Genomic DNA, 19,096 nt, shown 5'->3' with positions numbered 1-19,096 from the left:
GAAGGTTTAAATGTGTTAAGATATAAAAACCACTGAGAACAGTACTTGGAACTTGATAAGTGTTAGTGATTATTAAATATTTTTACATACTATTGCTCCACTAAGTAATGAGAAATCCCTTGAGCTTTATTCTTATGAGTGCACAATTGAGTTCGCATTAATGTTAATACTCAGATTCCATAAGCTTCGTTAGTTCACCTGTGGGAACTCAGAATCCAAAAAAAGATCCTATTCCTTGGTATTTCTGAAGTCCCCAAAGGTGGCTAACACAGAGTCATAAACAAGGTGACTCCTTCTTTTTTTTTTTTTTTTTAAGATTTTATTTTATTTATTTGTCATAGAGAGAGAAGCAAGAGCAAGCACAGGCAGACAGAATGGCAGGCAGAGGCAGAGGGAGAAGCAGGCTCCCTGCCAAGCAGGGAGCCCGATATGGGACTCGATCCCAGGACGCTGGGATCACGACCTGAGCCGAAGGCAGCGGCTTAACCAACTGAGCCACCCAGGCGTCCCAAGGTGACTCCTTCTTTGCAAAATGCTTAATTTAGCACAATATCTAACGTGCATATTATGTTGGTCCCCCAGGGATGCCATGACAAAGCCAAACAAACTGGGTGGCTTAACACAATAGAATTTTATTCACTCAGAGTTCTGAGAGCTGGGAGTCTACAATCAAGAAGCCCCATGCTCTCTCTAAAGGCTCTCAGGAAGAATATTTCCTTGCCTCTTCCTAGCTTCTGGTGGTTGCCAACAATCTTTGGGGTGGCAATCCTTATCATCCAACAGATGCCTCCTTCCAATTTCCTTGTGAATGTTTCCAGATCCCTCTCTGCTTATAAAGACACCAGGCATTGGATTAGGGCCTACCTAGTCTTACATTGATTATAACTACAATAACCCTATTTCCAAATAAGGTCACTTTCTAAGGTACCTGGGGTTAGGACTCCCACATATCTTTCTGGGGAATACAATTTGATCCCTGAAACATATATTTTGCTCTAGACATACATCTTTCCCATGTAATGTTAGTTAAGTATTATAAAATGCGTGAAATGTTATTTACCCCCATTTTAGAGAGGGGGAGGATGACATTAGAGAAGTTAAGGGATCTATCCAAAGTGTAACATACAGTAGAGTAGTATATTACAAAATTAGAACCTGAATTCTGGTTTTCTGGAACCCAGACCACTCCTCTACAAATTATACCATTAAACCCTTGAATTCAGTGAAAACACTGATTTTACTCTTAATGAGGTTTAAATTCCTGTGCATTCTGCCAAACCTCTACTGCATTTCCAGATTCAGTCAAGTAGCCAAGTGAAGGTCTAGAAAGTCAGTATAACCTGCATGAGTTAGTTGTTGTTGCAAAGAAACCAAAACCTCATGTCCCAGATGCATGATGTACCTGGGATCAACTGGAAGTCATCTGTGTAGATCTGCTGCTTACGAGTGGGATCATTTATATTTCTAGGTCTGGCTGACTTTTTGACTGATCTAGGCTAGACTCAACTGATTCAGTCCACTGCTGTTGCACATGTCCTTCATCCTTCCCCTGAAACCAAGAAGCTAACCTGGCCTTGCTTTCATGGTGATAGTAGAGGTTCAAGAGAGAAGGTATGCCCCAATGTGCCAGCCCATGTCAAGCCTCTTCTGCTTGCATTGACTACTAATATCCTTTAGGCCAAAGCAAGTTCCATGGGTCAAGTTCGTTGACCTCAGTGTCAAGGGGCAGGGCAGATCATGCTGCCCATATTGGGAGGGAACTGCAAAATAACATATCCAAGGGCCTAGATCAAGGGAAGGGTGGAGAATTGGAGCCCTCATTACAATTTGCTTTGCAACCTTAGAGTAACGATGGTGGGTGGTGTCCTTCTCCCAGCTCGCACCGGGACCACAGAACCACTGAATCCCTGAAGTTTACTGTCCCTCCTCTTCACCCAGCAAGTGATCTTCCTGCAGTTCCACAATAAATTTTGAAAGTTCTTTTAATTCTGTGGCTGACTTTCACATAAGGCTTGAGCCTATTCAAAATGAAAGGGTCATCACTTTAAAAATATGGAAGTACTTGTAGAAGTACTTATATGTGGAGACACATATAAATTTTTTTACTGCAGCAGACAGAATCATTTACATTGAATCATATTTTTCTCTCTCTCTCCCAGTTCCAATATTCTTCTTCATATTTCAGCAGAAGGTTTAATTTTTCATTTTGACACTCTGATTCAGCCTCCTCTTCAATAGCTTATATCTAAAGAGAGCATATTTTAGAAATCTCAGGAAAAGATTCTCTTTGTTCTTTAAAAAAAAAAATGGACATTAACAGTATTCCTAGTGTATTCATATGCTGAGTTTTCCTCAACAAACACTTTTTTCCCCTAGATTTTACTCCACTGCTTGTAGATTCGTGATTGTATTCAGAAGTTCTGGAATAAATTCAGTCCTTAATAAATATTTGTTGAATAAATAGATGAATGAGTTAACATATGTCTGAGAATACATTAATTCTCGACCAATAATGCCTATAGAGAAAAGGTGATATAGCTTCTGAAATTCTGAGAACAAAAGTACTTCCACCACAATTGCAGCAACCACAAGAAATATATGGTTTAATGATTTTAAACCAGACGTCATTTCATCTCCTGTTTGGCTCAATATAAGAATAGGTTTTCAGCTCTTCTTCCACTCAGGAAGTTACATCCCCAATTTCCCCCACTATCACAGTCTAACAAAGAACACATACATGGCCCACAGTCCCACAGACTAGTGAGGCAGGACAAGCAACCATCTTTTCAGAGCACTCTATAGGGCACAATTTTTCTCATAGTATTCATTCAATTACACACTTAGCTGACAAATAGTTTTGATATCCTAATATTTGCCAAGCATAAGTGCCAAGTCTAAAACAATTTTAAAAATATGCCAAAGGAAAAAAGAAGAAAAATGAAAAAGAAGAAGAAAAAGAAAATCCAGTCCTATCCTCAAGGAGTTCATAGTCTTCTGTGGGCATACAGCCATTGCCCAAAACAATCATATAAATAAATATAAAATTCACCCTGGATAACTGTTTTGAGAGATAGCTACATTGTGATGTGAATGCATGTAACATAATGGTTTGATCTGGTTAGAGAGGATGGAGGATAAGTAGGAATAAGTAGGAATTAACCAGGGAAATCAAAGTGTGGGACAAAGTGTTTTCTATACCAAAGGAAAAACCAGAACAAACATACAGTGCTATGGGAAAAAGAAAAGTATTATTTAAGAACTAAAAATGGACTGGACGGTCAACTGAACTAATTTTCACACCTTCCTGTGGCCACACCTTTAGATGGTACACACACACACACACACACACACACATACATACACACAAATCCTGAGCGTGACTATGTGACTTGTTTGTAGGAGAGGTGCCAGCTCCAAGATTGGGCTCCAAGGTATCTGGGACACTGATGCTCACTCCCCCAGACCATCAGTCTACCACACAAATAAACCTGAGCTAACCTACCACAGGACGAGACATCACATGGAGTCCAGTTTCATCATCCCAGCCAGGCCCAGTCAGCCACCTAGCCTTCTGATGACCTGACCACAAACGTAGAATGAGCAAGGAAACAGCAACTAAGCCCAACTCAGATCTGCAGAACCACCAAGCTGATCTACGGACTAAAGAGAAAGGCTAAATAGTTACTGTTTTAAGACGCTAAGTTTGGGGGTGGTCTGTTATTCTATGTAACACAAGGATTGATGTGGCTGGATTACAGAAAGCAAGGGGGAGTCTTGTGCCAGACAAAGCAGGAAAGATAGATAGGAAACAGACAGTGTAGAGTCTTATGTATACACATGGTAGTGAGCATTGTGTATCTCAACCACCTTGGCCCACTTCCACCCTCCTGAAAGCCAAGATCTTCAGGTTTCCCAAAGGTATCTTCACTTCCACCACTCCCCATCCATGTAGTTTAGGGGAGGTAGAATCTAGGTAAAGCCTGTCATCTAGACTTTGGTCAATCAATATATCCTATTCCCCTGGCCTCAGTAATTGGTTCAGGAGAGAACACATGACCCAAGCCAGTCCAAAGAGTGAATTAATCCAGGGCTCTGGTTAAGACTGCTGGGGTAATGGGGAGCCTGGGTAGCTCAGTGGGTTAAGTGTGTGCCTTCAGCTCAGGTCATGAATCTCAGGGTCCTGGGATCCAGTTCTGTGGGAGCCTACTTCTCCTTCTCCTCCCTGCTCAAGCTCTCTCTTGCTCTATCTTTTGCTCTCTCTGTTCTCGGTCTCTCTCTCTCAGACAAATAAAATCTAAAACAGACAAACAAACAAACAAAAACTGCTAGCAACACAGAGTTGCTAGCAGTTGTGTTGTGGCCAAGGAAGAGATCTCACCTGAGAAGAATCAACATGGAGGAAACAAAGTGGGGTGGAGAGAGACAGCAGTTCTTAGTTAAATTTTTAAAGTCCTTCAAGCTCTATTACAAAGCTGTAATCATCAAGACAGTATGGTACTGGCAGAAAAACAGACACAGGGACGCCTGGGTGGCTCAATGGTTTAAGGCCTCTGCCTTCAGCTCAGGTCATGGTCCTGGGGTCCTGGGGTCCTGGGGTCCTGGGATCGAGCCCCGCATTGGGCTCTTGCTCAGTGGGGAGCCTGCTTCCTCTCTGTCTCTGCCTGCCTCTCTGCCTACTTGTGATCTCTGTCTGTCAAATAAATAAATAAATAAATAAAATCCTTAAAAAAACAAACAAACAAACAAAAGTAGACACATAGATCAATGGAACAGAACAGAGAACCCAGAAATGGACCCTCAACTCTATGGTCAACTAATCTTCGACAAAGCAGGAAAGAATGTCCAATGAATAAAAGACACTCTTTTCAACAAACGGTGTTGGGAAAATTGGACAACTACATGCAAAAGAATTAAAGTGGACCATTTTCTTACACCACATACAAAAGTAGACTCAAAATGGATGAAAGACCTAGATGTGAGACAGGAATCCATCAAAATCCTTGAGGAGAACACAGACAGCAACCTCTTCGACTTCAGCCACAGCAACTTCTTCATAGAAACATTAGCAAAGGCAAGGGAAGCAAGGGCAAAAAAGAACTACTGGGACTTCTTCAACATAAAAAGATTTTGCACAGCAAAGGAAATAGTCAACAAAACCAGAAGACAATGGACAGAATGGGAAAAGATACCTGCAAATGACATCAGATAAAAAGTTACTATCTAAAATCTATAAAGAACTTATCAAACTCAGCACCCAAAGAACAAATAATCTAATCAAGAAATGGGCAGAAGACATGAACAGACATTTCTGCAAAGAAGACATCCAAATGGCCAACAGACACATGAAAAAGTGCTCAACATCACTTGCCATCAGGGAAATACAAATCAAAACCACAGTGAAATACTACCTCACTGCAGTCAGAATGGCTAAAATTAACCAGTCAGAAAAGGACAGGTGTTGCAAAGATGCAGAGAAAGGGGAACCTCTCTACATTGTTGGTGGTTCAGCCACTCTGGAAAATAGTATGGAGTTTCCTTGAAAAGTTGAAAATAGGGGAGAGAAGCAAGATGGCGGAGAAGTAGGAGATACTGTTTCAACCGGTCCCCTAAAGTGAGCTAATTTTCTACCAGAACACTCTGAACACCAATGAAACCAATCTGAGATGTAACATTATACACTTCTAGATCTCTATGGGGCAGAAGACACAAGTGGAGAGGTAAAGTGTACTGGGAATGATCAGACTGAGATAGGAGGATAAACAGAAGGGGGAGGGAGTCACCAGAAGAGACCCATTGGAAAGTACTTCCCCAACACAAAAGTGCCCTGTGATTGGGGACCAGCATTGACTTGGAGTCTAGTTAAAAGCACTCAAAAAGAACAAAAGATCATAAAGGGCAACTGGTGGAATCGGACAGTCATGGGCACAGGCCTAAGCCTTCGTACCCAGGATGGCTATGGCTGGTGACCACCCATGCCAGAGAGAGTTCCTGGTCCCAGAGCCCCCAGAATTGCATGGCTTGAAAGAGTCTGGTGGGCACTCTTAGAAACCACAGACTTTTGCACTCTGCACTCACTGTGTGACAAGGCTCTGAACTGGGTTCCCCACCCATGCCTGAGAATTCTCCATGTGGGCGCTAGCCAGTGGTCTCTAGAACTGGCCGAGAGTCTGAACACTCCCAGCCTGGACTTGAAGGAACTATCCCAGACAGCAGTTCCAGCAAAGGCAGCCACTGAAATTGGGCGTCCTGGACCAATATTGCTTGCGGTTTGGCACTGGGGTGTAGAGACAGGCGGGCGCTTTGAGCAACCCCTTAGATGGTGGCTGGGTGCATGCACTGCCTATTGGAGGTTGCTTGACTCAGGGGAGTTTGCAAAGGGGGAGTCTGTGTGTTCTGGACCGCAGAAAGGAGCAGACTGAGGCTTCTCTCTGAGACTGAGGTCTGGGTGCAGTTTGCCTTTCTCTAAACCTCTGAAAAGCCAAGCCACAAAAAGCCTCCTAAGGTGTGTGTGTGTGGGGGGGACCACCTCCAGAGAACAAAAGCCTGAAAAACTGGCTTCCATGGGACCCAGCCCCTTGATAGGGGTCTGGAGGACTCAACCAAAGCAAGACTGACTGAAAAACAATGCGGCAGTCCCCTCCCCCAGAAAGCCAGCCAAAAGAACAAGAGGACAGCCACCACAGGTCCCCACAAAATTGTAAAACCCCAACATCAGGGGAAAGCAATATATTAAGCTCCCGGTATTGCCCTAAAACCTGTATATTTCATAGATCCAATTATTATTTTTAAATTGTTCTTCTTAATTTTTTAACCTACTTACCATTACAACTAGAGATTTAATACAACATATTCCATAATAACCTTTTAACTTGAAATTTTTTCATACATATACCTGTATTTTTTTCCTTTTCTATTTTATTTTTTAATATACATATGTAATATACATACATACAAATTTAAGCTTCAAGGTAATCCTCTTTCTCTAATCAATGCCACCACTATATATAAACCAGTTTTAATCTCCCTTTATCTCTGGAAACTTGAGTCCTTTAACGAAGATATCAAGATACACCCAGGAAGAATCAAAATAACCTTCCTCGCCCACATCCAGGATTTATAACAACCCTCCCATCTTTTTATTCTGTCAGTGTTTCTATGTATTTGTTTTTGTTCTGGTATTATATAAATCTCATCCTTGGGGTTCATTTTGGATGGCTTCTTTTTTTTTTTTCTTGTCATTTACTTTTGTCTGTCTTTTTGTTTATATACCTTATAAATCTTACCTTTGGGGCCCATTCTGGCTGGGTCTTCTCTTTTTTGCTATCTCTTTCTTTCTCTCTCTCTTTCTTTATTCTTTCTTTTTGGTGGTGACTTCCGATTGCTGAGAAGCATTCTAGAATGCACCTTGCCTGGATCGCGGTTGATATATTCAGCTACACATCCTCTCAACCACCCCTCACCAAAATGACTAGGAGAAACAACCAACAGAGGAAAAATTCAGCAACTGTGCCCTCTCCATCAGAGCTATTGGATATGGACATAAACAGTCATGTCAGAAAGGGAATTCAGGGTAACAATTATCCAGGCAATGACTAGGTTGGAGAAAACCATTAGTGACGACATGGAATTGATTACAGCAGAAGTGAAAGCTGCCCTGGGAAGAAGTTAAAAATGCTATCCATGAGATCCAATCTAATCTAAAATGTTCTAACAGCTAGGGTAACTGAGGTGGAAGATAGAATTAGTGATCTAGAGGACAAATTGATAGAGAAAAAAGATCAGGAGGAGGCCTGGAACAAATAGCTTAGAAGCCATGAAAACAGAATTAGGGAATAAATGATGCTATGAAACATTCCAGTGTCAGAATTATTGGGATCCCTGAGGGGGAAGAGATAGAAAAAAGACTAGAAGATATAGTTAAACAAATTCTCCATGAAAAATTTCCAAGGGTGGGGAATGGAACCAGTGTTTGTGTACTAGAGGTAGAAAGATCACCCCCAAGATCAATAAATCTAGAAAGACCTCGAGGCTTGATTGTAAGACTGACGAATCATAATTTTAGGCAAGAGCTTTTGAGAGCAGCTAGGGGGAAGAGATTCTTTACATACAAAGGAAGGTCCATCAGAATAACATCAGACCTATCCACAGAAACTTAGCAAGCCAGAAAGGGCTGGCAAGACATAGTCAGGGCACTAAATGAGAAGAACATGCATCCAAGAATACTTTATCCAACAAGACTGACATTCAAAATGGATGGTGAGATAAAGAGCTTCCAAGACCGGCAAGGTTTAAAAGAGTATGTGGCCACCAAGCCACCACTACAAGAAATATTAAGGGGGGGTTTCTACAAAAGAAGAAAGAACCAAAGAGTGTCATAGAACAGAAATTCTATGAGATAATCTATACAAACAAGGACTTCACAGGCAACATGATGTCAATAAAAACATATCTTTCAATAATCATACTCAATGTGATAATCACTCAAAATGCTCCCATAAAATGGCACAGGGTTGCAAACTGGATAAAACGACAGGACCCATCCATATACTACCTATAAGAGACACATTTGGAACCTAAGCGCACATCCAGACTGAAAGTGAAGGGATAGAGAAGCATCTTTCATTCCAATGGGCCTCAAAAGAAAGCTGCAGTACGATTCTCATATCAGATAAATTAGATTTCAAACTAAAGACTGTAGTCAGAGATAAAGGGGGACACAATATTATTCTTAAAGGGTCTGTCCACCAAGAAGATCTAACAATTATAAATATTTATGTCCCCAATACAGGAGCATCCAACAACATAAGACAACTGTTAATCAAGATACAGAGTCATATTGATATACACCCCACCCTCAGTAATAGACAGATCATTCAAGCAGAAAATCAATAACGAAACAAGAGCATTGAATGACACATTGGACGAGATGGACCTCATAGATATATAGAGAACATTCCACCCTAAAACAACAGAATACTCATCCTTCTCGAGCAAACATGAACTTTCTTCAGAATAGACCACATGCTGGGTCACAGATCAGGGCCCAACTGATACCAAAACACTGAGATATTCTCTGCATATTCTCTGCAAAACACTGTATATTCTTAGACCACAATGCTTTGAAACTGGAACTCAAACACAAGAAAAAGTATGGAAGGAATTCAAACACTTGGAAGCTAAAGACCACCCTGCTTAAGAATGTTTGGATCAACCAGGTAATCAAAGAAAAACTTATACACTTCATGGAAACCAATGAGAATGAACCTATGGGATACAGCAAAGGGGGTCTTAAGGAGGAAATACATAGCCATCTGAGCTTCCCTTGAAAAAAAATTGAAAAATCCAGAATACACAGCTCTCTTTACACCTTAAAGAACTGGAGAATCAACAACAAATTAAGCCAACCCCACACACAAGAAGGGAAATAATCAAGATTAGAGCAGAGATCAATGAGATAGAAATTAGAGATACAGTAGAACACATCAACAAAACTAGAAGCTGGTTTTTGGAAAGAATCAATAAGATCAATAAACCACTAGCCAAACTAATCCAAAATAAAAGAGAGAGGACCCAAATTAATAAAATTATGAATGCAAAGGGAAAGATCACAACTAACACCAAGGAAGTAGAAATAATCATCAGAAATTATTATCAACAGTTATATGCCAATAAGTTAAGCAACCTAGACAAAATGGATGCATTCGGGAAACCTATAAACTTCCAAAACTGAATCAGGAAGAAATTGACAACCTGAATAGACCAATAGCTAGTAACGAGATTGAAGCAGTGATCAAAAACAAGATCCTAGGACTTGACAGATTCCCTGAAGAATTCTATCAAATGTTCAAAGAAGAAATAATGCCTATTCTCCTGAAGCTGTTTCAAAAGATAGAAACAGAAGGAAAACATCCAGACTCTTTTTCTGAAGCCAGCATTACCCTGATCCCCAAACCAAGCAAACACCCCACCAAAAAGGAGAATTTCAGACCAATATCCCTGATGAATACAGAAGCCAAGATTCTCAATAAGATCCTAACAAATAGGATCCAACAGTACATTAAAAATGTTATTCATGGGGCTACCTGGGTGGCTCAGTGGGTTGGGCCTCTGCCTTCAGCTGGGGTCATGATCTTGGGGTCCTGGGATCAAGTCTTGCATCAGGCTCTCTTCTTGGTGGGGAGCCTGCTTCCCCTCTCTCTCTGCCTGCCTCTTTGCCTACTTGTGATCTCTCTCTCTCTCTCTGTCAAATAAATAAATAAATAAAATTTTAAAAATGGAAAAAAAGAAAAGATTATCCACCATCACCAGGTAGGACTTATCCATGGGATGCAAGGGTGGTTCAACATTCTCAAATCAATCAATGTGATAGAACAAATCAATAAGAGAAGAGAGAAAAACCACATGGTCCTCTCAATTGATGCCAAAAAACATTTGGTAAGATATAGCATCCATTCCTGATTAAAACAATTCAAAGTATAGGGACAGAGGGAACATTTCTCAACTTCATAAAATCTATCTATGAAAAACACACAGCGAATATCAACTTCAGTGGGGATGAAATCCTTCCCTTTGAGGTAAGAAACACAACAAGGATGTCCACTCTAGTCACTTTTGTTCAACATAGTACTAGAAGTCCTAGCAACAGCAATCAGACAACAAAAAGAAATAAAAGGTATTCAAATTGTCAAAGAAGAAGTAAAACTCTCTCTTTGCAGATGACATGATACTTTATATGGAAAAGACTCCAGCCCCAAAGTACTAGAGCTCATACAATTCAGTAATGTGGCAGGATACAAAATCAATGTACAGAAATCAGTTGCTTTCTTATACACTAACATTGAAAAAATCTAATGGGAAATTAGGCAATTGATTCCATAGTACTATACCACCAAGAACCATAAGATACCTAGGAATAAATTTAACCAAAGAGGTAAAGGATCTGTATTTGAAGAACTATGGAACACTCATGAAAGAAATTGAAGAAGACACAACATGATGGAAGAGCATTCCATGCTCATGGATCAGAAGAATAAAAATTGTTAAAATGTCTATGCTGTCTAGAGCCATCTATACATTCAATGCCATCCCAATCAAAATTCCACTGGTATTTTTCAAAGACCTGGAACAAACAATCTTGAAATTTGCATGGAATCGAAGAGACCCCAAATTGCTAAGGAAATGTTGAAAAAGAAAAACAAAACTGGAGGCATCACATTGCCTGATTTCAAGCTTTACTACAAATCTATGATCACCAAGACAGCATGGTACTGGCACAAAAACAGACACATCGACTAGTGAAACAGAGTAGAGAGCCCAGATATGGAACCCCAACTCTAAGGTCAAATAATCTTTGACAAAGCAGGAGAAAATATACAGTGGAAAAGACAGTCTCTTCAATTAATGGTGCTGGGAAAAGTGGACAGCTCTGTGTAGAAAAATGAAACTTGACCACTATCTTACACCATATGCAAAGATAAAGTCAAAAGGGATAAAAGACCTCAACGTGAGGCAGGAATCTATCAAAATCCTAGAGAAGAATATAGGCAGTAACCTCTTTGACATCAGCCACAGCAGCTTCTTTCAAGATAAGTCTCCAAAGGCAAAGAAAACAAAAGCAGAAATGAACTTTTGGGACTTCATCAAGATCAAAAGCTTCTGCACAGCAAAGGAAACAGTCAACAAAACAAAGAGGCAACCCACAGAATGGGAGAAGATATTTGCAAATGATACTACAGACAAAGCGCTGATATCCAAGATCTATAAAGAAGTCCTCAAACACAAATCCCATAAAACAGATAATCATGTCAAAAAATGGGCAGAAGGCATGAACAGATACTTCTCCAAAGAAGACATACAAATCGCTAACAGACACATGAAAAAATGTTCATCATCATTAGCCATCAGGGAGATTCAAATCAAAACCACATTGAGATACCACCTTACACCAGTTAGAATGGCCAAAATTAACAAGATGGGAAACAACATGTGTTGGAGAGGATGCGGAGAAAGGGGAACCCTCTTACACTGTTGGTGGGAATGCAAGTTGGTGCAGCCACACTGGAAAATAGTGTGGAGATTCTTTAAGAAATGAAAAATAGAGCTACCCTATGACCCTGTAAATGCACTACTGGGTATTTACCCCAAAGATACAGATGTAGTGATAAGAAGGGCGACATGTACCCCAGTGTCCATACCAGCAATGGCCACAGCCACCAAACTATTTAGAAAGAACCAAGATGCCCTTCAGTGGACAAATGGATAAAGAAGAAACGGTCCATATATACAATGGAGTATTATGCCTCCATCAGAAAGGATAAATACCCACCTTTTGTATCAACATGGACATGACTGGAAGAGATTAAGGTGAGTGAAATAAGTCAAGCAGATAGAATCAATCATCATATGGTTTCACTTTCTTGTGGAGCATAAGGAATAACACAGAAGACATTGGGAGATGGAGAAGAGAAGTGAGTTGGGGAAAATTGGAGGAGGAGACAAACCATGAGGGACTATGGACTCTGAGAAACAAACTGAGGGTTTTGGAGGGGGTTGGGGTGATGAACCTGGTGTTAGGTATTATGGAGGGCACGTATTGCATGGAGCACTGGATGTGGTGCATAAACAATTGGAACACTGAAAAAAATTAAATTAAATTAAATTAAGTTAAAAGAAAAAAAAGTTGAAAATAGAGCTACCCTACGATCCAGCAATCACACTACTGGGTATTTTCCCTAAAGATACAAATATAGTGATCTAAAGGGGCACATGCCCCTGAATGTTTATAGCAGCAATGTCCACAATAGCCAAATTATGGAAAAAGCCTAGACGTCCATCAACAGATGAATGGATAAAGAAGATGTGGTGTACATATATATAATGTAATACTATGCAGCCATCAAAAAAAAAAAATTCCTGCCATTTGCAATGATGTGGCTGGAACTAGAGAATATTATGCTAAGGGAAATAAGACAATCAGAGAAAGACAATCATCATATGATACCTCTGATATGAGGAATTTGAGAGGCAGGGTGGGGGTTCATGTGGGTAGGGAGGGAAAAATGAAACAAGATGGGACTGGGGAGGGAGACAAACCATAAGAGATTCTTATCTCAAACTGAAACAAACTGAGAGTTGCTGGTGGGGGTGGTGGGCAAGGAGGGATGGATAGGGCCGCTGGGTGATGGACACTGGGGAGGGTATATGCTGTGGTGAGTACTGTGAATTGCGTAAGACTGATGATTCACAGACCTGTACCCCTGAAACAAATATATGTTAATTAAAAAAAAAAATTTAAGGGGCGCCTGGGTGGCTCAGTGGGTTAAGCCGCTGCCTTCGGCTCAGGTCATGATCTCAGAGTCCTGGGATCGAGTCCCGCATCGTGCTCTCTGCTCAGCAGGGAGCCTGCTTCCTCCTCTCTCTCTGCCTGCCTCTCTGCCTACTTGTGATCTCTGTCTGTCAAATAAATAAATAAAATCTTTAAAAAAAAAAATTAAGTTCTGAGCCTGGGTTACTGGAATTATCCAGTAACATTTTCTTTTTTATTTAAGTTAGCTTGAATTAGATCATTTATTACTTATAATCAAAAGAGTCTGAACCCACATTAGGTACTTTTGTCTTTATCCCAGGAACACCAGGGAGACCTTGAAGGGTTTGAAGCAGGGGATGAAAATGAGTACATTTGTATTTCGGAAGATCTTTCAGCTGTTGTGCAGGAATGGGTTACAGAAGCTTTAGGCTGAAGGATGGAGAAGGGTTAAGATGGTTTCCTAGGAGTCCCGATGAGAGCAGATGGTGACTGGGACTACAGTCAGGTAAAAAGAAGGCCCACTTTGAGCCACCACTTAACAGAAATAAAACATATACTGGAAGAAAGGGACATTCCAGGCATACCAATTTTGCTTTGGTGCCTGTAAACCAAGGCACACAGCCCATCGGCAGACTCACAGAGGCCACGTTGCTGGCAATGCTGTCCAACACAGCTAGGTGGCCCTTGCCCAATCCTTACCTCTCTAAATTCTCTTTTCCTCACATCTCTAGTTTTGAATATGCTTCTTCTCCCACTTAATGTTGGCATAAACCCTCAGACTTCCCCCCCACTTTTTTTTTTTTTTTTTTTAATTTAAAGCCCTTCAACTTACACAAGGCTCTTGAATTTCTCAAGTCTTGGTGCCAGATCTTTACATCTTCTGTATCAAAATTTGACATCACTGTACTAAGGCTAATTCTAGAAAACAACAGATTTGGCTAAAAGCAAATGTGGTTCATCAGAGTATTTTAGTAACAGTGAAAACCTCCACCAATAAGAAAATTCTTACCTGAAAGTGGTAATTTGTGATAGTATGAAAACTTTAAAGTGATCATTGAAAATATCTTAGAAAGATACAAATTCTTTTAAAGCAATATATATTCTATGCCCAGTCTATTTAATCAAGATAAAAATTTATATAAAAACTACGTGAATATACATAAAGCAACAGTACTTGTGTTTAAAAATGTTTGCGTGACTTGGACTATCTTTTCCCTCTGATTTCTGAGATTTCTCAGATTTTATTTTACTTTTAAAAATTTGCACAAAAGAGAAAGAAGGAATAGTATGGTCTAATCCTCCAATTAGTCCCATTGTTAATCTGTCCAACACCAGTTTTATAAAGGTGTATTGAATTTATTTTTTTTTTTTAGATTTTATTTATTTGACACAGAGATAGTGAGAGACAACACAAGCAGGGGGAGTGGCATGCAGGCAGGCAGATGGAGAGGGAGAAGCAGGCTCCCTGCTGAGCAAGGAGCACGATGTGGGGCTCGATCCCAGGACTCTGGGATAATGACATGAGCCGAAGGCAGCCGCTTAGCTGACTTAGCCACCAAAGCACCCCAGATGTATTGAATTTAGACATCACGTTGCACTTGCTACTAAAGCAGTGACCACTTCATGGATTTGGGAAGCAGCATCCTGGGAGAGTAATATTAATGGAAATGCTAGAAAGGTCCACAATGCCATGTCTGCTGTTCTGAGATCCAAATAGCTATAAAAAATGAAAAACTTTTCGTAAAATATTTGATGACAAAATCTGACCTAAACTGACATGAGGCTAACTTTACCACTTAGTGTGAATATTCATCCATTTTGCAGAAAGATGAGTGTGTGTGATTACAGGGTTCTTTCCAGTCCCTAATGTGTTGTGTGATAGGCAATCTATACACCATATTACTTTTCTAAAATCCAAAAGTTCAGCTATACCTCTGGCCTCAAGGTTTCCTATAAAACATCATGGAATGTGTTCTTCTTCAGGTTTAATGGTATGGAAATAACAATAACTCTCCTAATCATAATATGACTATAGTGTCCAGGGCTTCTATTTCTTTCATTAAAAAAAAAAAAGATTTTATTTATTTATTTGACAGAGAGAGATCACAAGTAGGCAGAGAGGCAGGCAGAGTGAGAGGGAAGAAGCAGGCTCGACGCTGAGCAGAGAGCCCAATGTGGGTCTCGACCCCAGGACCCTGGGATCATGACCTGAGCTGAAGGCAGAGGCTTTAATCCACTGAGCCACCAGGCACATGGCTTCTATTTCAATCTACACTATGTACCAGATAACTCTTCGTGACAACTTCTCAGTGTGCTCTTTTTTAAGATTGATTTATTTATTTGAGGGCGAGAGTGAGCGGGGGGGTTGGGCGGAGGACAGAGGGAGAGAGAAAATTCTTAGGCAGACTCTCCACTGAACATGGAGCCCAACATGGGACTCAATCTCAGGACCCTGAGGTCATGACCTGAGCAGAAACCAAGAGCCAGACACTTAACGGAAAGGGCCCCTTTCTTGATGTACTCTTAATTCATTTCATCCTCACAACTACACTGTGAAGAAGTCTTTACTACCCCAGCTCTATAGTTGAAGAAAGTGATGTTCTAAGAGAAATGACCTGACCACAGTCACACAATGGCCAGCTCCCCAACTAATTCTGCTGCAATGATTAACTGTACTTCCATTCCCACTCCCTGCTCAGGCCAACTCCATTCCTGCCTCTCTCCTCTCTCCATTAGCTCTGATTTAGATCAGGCAAGTGATTCACCTCATAAACTGACCACTCTTTAAAGCAATTGATGTTAAATATTCTGGTTGTTTCTGCTTTGCTGGGAGAGAAAACTATGATTTACAAAGCTGTTTCCACATGTCAGACACACTTGTTTGGCATATGGCACCTTCTTTCATCTTCCCAACAGGGACTGAGGTAAATTTTATTATTTTAGTTTTCAGATGTCAACTGATCATGAGGATGATCTCAAAGTTGTTCCAAAAGGAACTACTATTTATTGAGTGACAACATCATGCAGGGCAGTGTCTACCAAAGTAATTCATGGATGAATGTCATCTAAATCTTGGAGATCCCTAGCTTCCTCTCTAGCCCAACCCAAACACAATATCTAGAGGTTGAACCCTAGAATCTTCCCCCCAGATAATTCTGATGCTAGAAAGTTTGAGGCTGGCCTGGTGGGCCAGGTGTGGGCTTTGAAACAGAAGCACTCCCCAGCAGGCAAGCCCACACTCCATCACATCCCAGCTGTGTGACCTTGGCTAAATTTCTTCCCTTCTCTGAACCTGTCTACTTATGTATAAGGTGATGCTACTCACCTTATACATAAGGTATATGTATAAGGTGAGTGTACATTGCCTCATAAATTATGGAGAGCAAGCAAGTCACCATATGTGATGTTTGCAGCATGTGATAAGATAGATATTTAATAGATGCTATTGAAAACAATGAATAGAGTTAATAAAGGATGAACAAAATAAAATCTATTTCACTCTTCTGTTGCATTTCACTAACTATGTTACTTTGCCTGAGTCTTTTTCTAAAATTTCCCCCGGTGTCTATTTGTTGACTTAACTTGGAGGAGACCCACTTAGAGACTTATTATCTCTCTTGTACACTTAATGCTCCTTTATTTGAGCATGGATCCAAGTTCACACAAAAACATTATCAAGTGAGATCAGAGAGGATGTTTGCCAGCGCTGATGGTGCCAGGCAGCATTTCTAAGCCTTGCTCACAGTGATGGAGACACTCGCAAGTAAACCCTGAAGCTAGCCCTGAGTCTCACCTGTTTATAATGTCACTTGGTATTTAGAAAACAACTTTGAGCATAAAACGCCCTTGTCATAACAATCAGAGGCAAGCCCCTTACACTGAGGTAGCCCCTATTTAGAATGTCCTTGGTCAAATTCTGGGCCCCAGGAAAAGTTGTTTCTGCTTAGATAATTTCTAAAGCTTGTTTTGGCTACTTTTAGAAGTAGATAGTCTATTCCAAAATGCCTTCCATTTAATTCACTAGTAGACAAATATGGCATCCCATCCTTTCACCTTCGTCATAAAATGAGCTAGTATAGTGATCCCATTTTTCAGAGAGGAGAATTGAGGTAGTGTCTCAAGACCCAACCCTCCATGAGTTTGCAGGCCTCATATCCTTGGTTCCTGAACCATCTGTGTATATGTAAGCCTTAGCATTTTATTTGCTTGAAAATTTTATTGACAAGAAAATTCGCAACTTTTATTACTTAGAAATTTTTTAACTCATTTTTTAGAGTATAGATTTTTTCAGGATACAATTTCATTCGTGCTACTATTGAAATGGTAAATGCCTCCACTTGTGTGTTCAGAGGTTGGGGCTAAACATCCCTGTGGATAAACTAATTCGATAAACAATCTGTGAATAACATTTCTCAGAAATTCAGGCTGAAACTATTACAAGAAGCTAGTATTTCAGATCGTCTGGCCCTGACTCGGTCTCTAGATCATACCTTCGAGACTCTGCTTCTCAGAGCCTTCTTTTTTTATTATGTCAATACAGTATGCATAATAAATATCCCTGAATATAATATGGGGGACATCGAAAGAAGCTGAATAAACAGTTTGATCCATTTTATTTAGAAGACTAGGGGATGTGGCTTTTTTTTTTAAAGAAAGCACAAGGTGCGGGGTCTAAAACGCCTGGGTTTGACCAGTAGCCCCCCTCCGCTTCCTGCATCTCCTCCTCATTGCAGAACGCGGAGCAGCTCTGGTTTACCCCCTTGTTAAAAACAAGACAAGGGGCCCCAAATGGAGTCCCTTATGCCAAGAGTCACATTACGAAAGTGGAACTTAACTGTAGTGCAGTTTCAGCTTTCCCACACCTGGAGTCTTTTTTTTTTTTTTTTCTTTTTAATTACTTTAGAGACACAGCAAGAGCATGCCTGCCAGCAGGGGAAGGGACAAAGGGAGAGGGAGAGAGAGAGGATCTCAAGCAGACTCCCTGCAGAGCACGGAGCTCGACCTGGGGCTCCATCTCACAACCAGAGATCGTGACCTGAGCCGAAATCAAGAGTCAGATATATAAGTGACTGACTGACCACCCAGGCACTCCCCACCCCAACCAAAAGGAATCGTAAAGCAGCTGATCAGAAATCACCTGATCCGCACTAGCTAAGTCATCTGCCTGATAGGCCCCTGCCATCCGTGAAGGAAAGTTAACATTGCAATGACCAACCTGCCTTTTTTGCCACTATAACTTCCTTGTTCCTGCTTCCTTCTGCCTATTAAAAAGTCTTACATTTTGTATAGCTCCTCATAGCTCTGTTCTATCTGTTGGAACAGATGCTGTCCGATTCAAGTTGATTTTTGTTCAAATAAATTCTTGAGGCACCTGGGTGCTTAGTGGGTTAAACATCTGCCTTTGGCTCAGGTCATTATCCCAGGGTCCTGGGATCCAGCCCCACATTTGGCTCCTTGCTCAGCAGAGAGCCTGCTTCTCCGTCTGTTGCTCCCCCTGCTTGTGCGTTCTCTTGCTATCTCTGTCAAATAAGTAAACAAAATGCTTAAAATACATAAATAAATTCTTAATATTTTTAATACGCCTCAGTTTACCTTTTAACACCCTTTATGGAATGGTCACACTATTACCTTCATCAAAGGGTTCCTGGAAGGAACAAATAAGGCAGTGTATATATGGTATATATTTACATACGGTGTGCGCTCTGTATGTTTATTTTGTTTCTGAGTCCCTTTCCTTCCTCGGTCTGGAACCTGAGGTTCCCAGCCTACAAACTGCTGAGGAATGTGTTA

The sequence above is a fragment of the Mustela nivalis genome, assembly GCF_964662115.1.
Source record: "Mustela nivalis genome assembly, chromosome: 1".
In the NCBI taxonomy this organism is placed as follows: Eukaryota; Metazoa; Chordata; class Mammalia; order Carnivora; family Mustelidae; genus Mustela; species Mustela nivalis.
Note: the sequence above shows the minus strand (reverse complement) of the source record.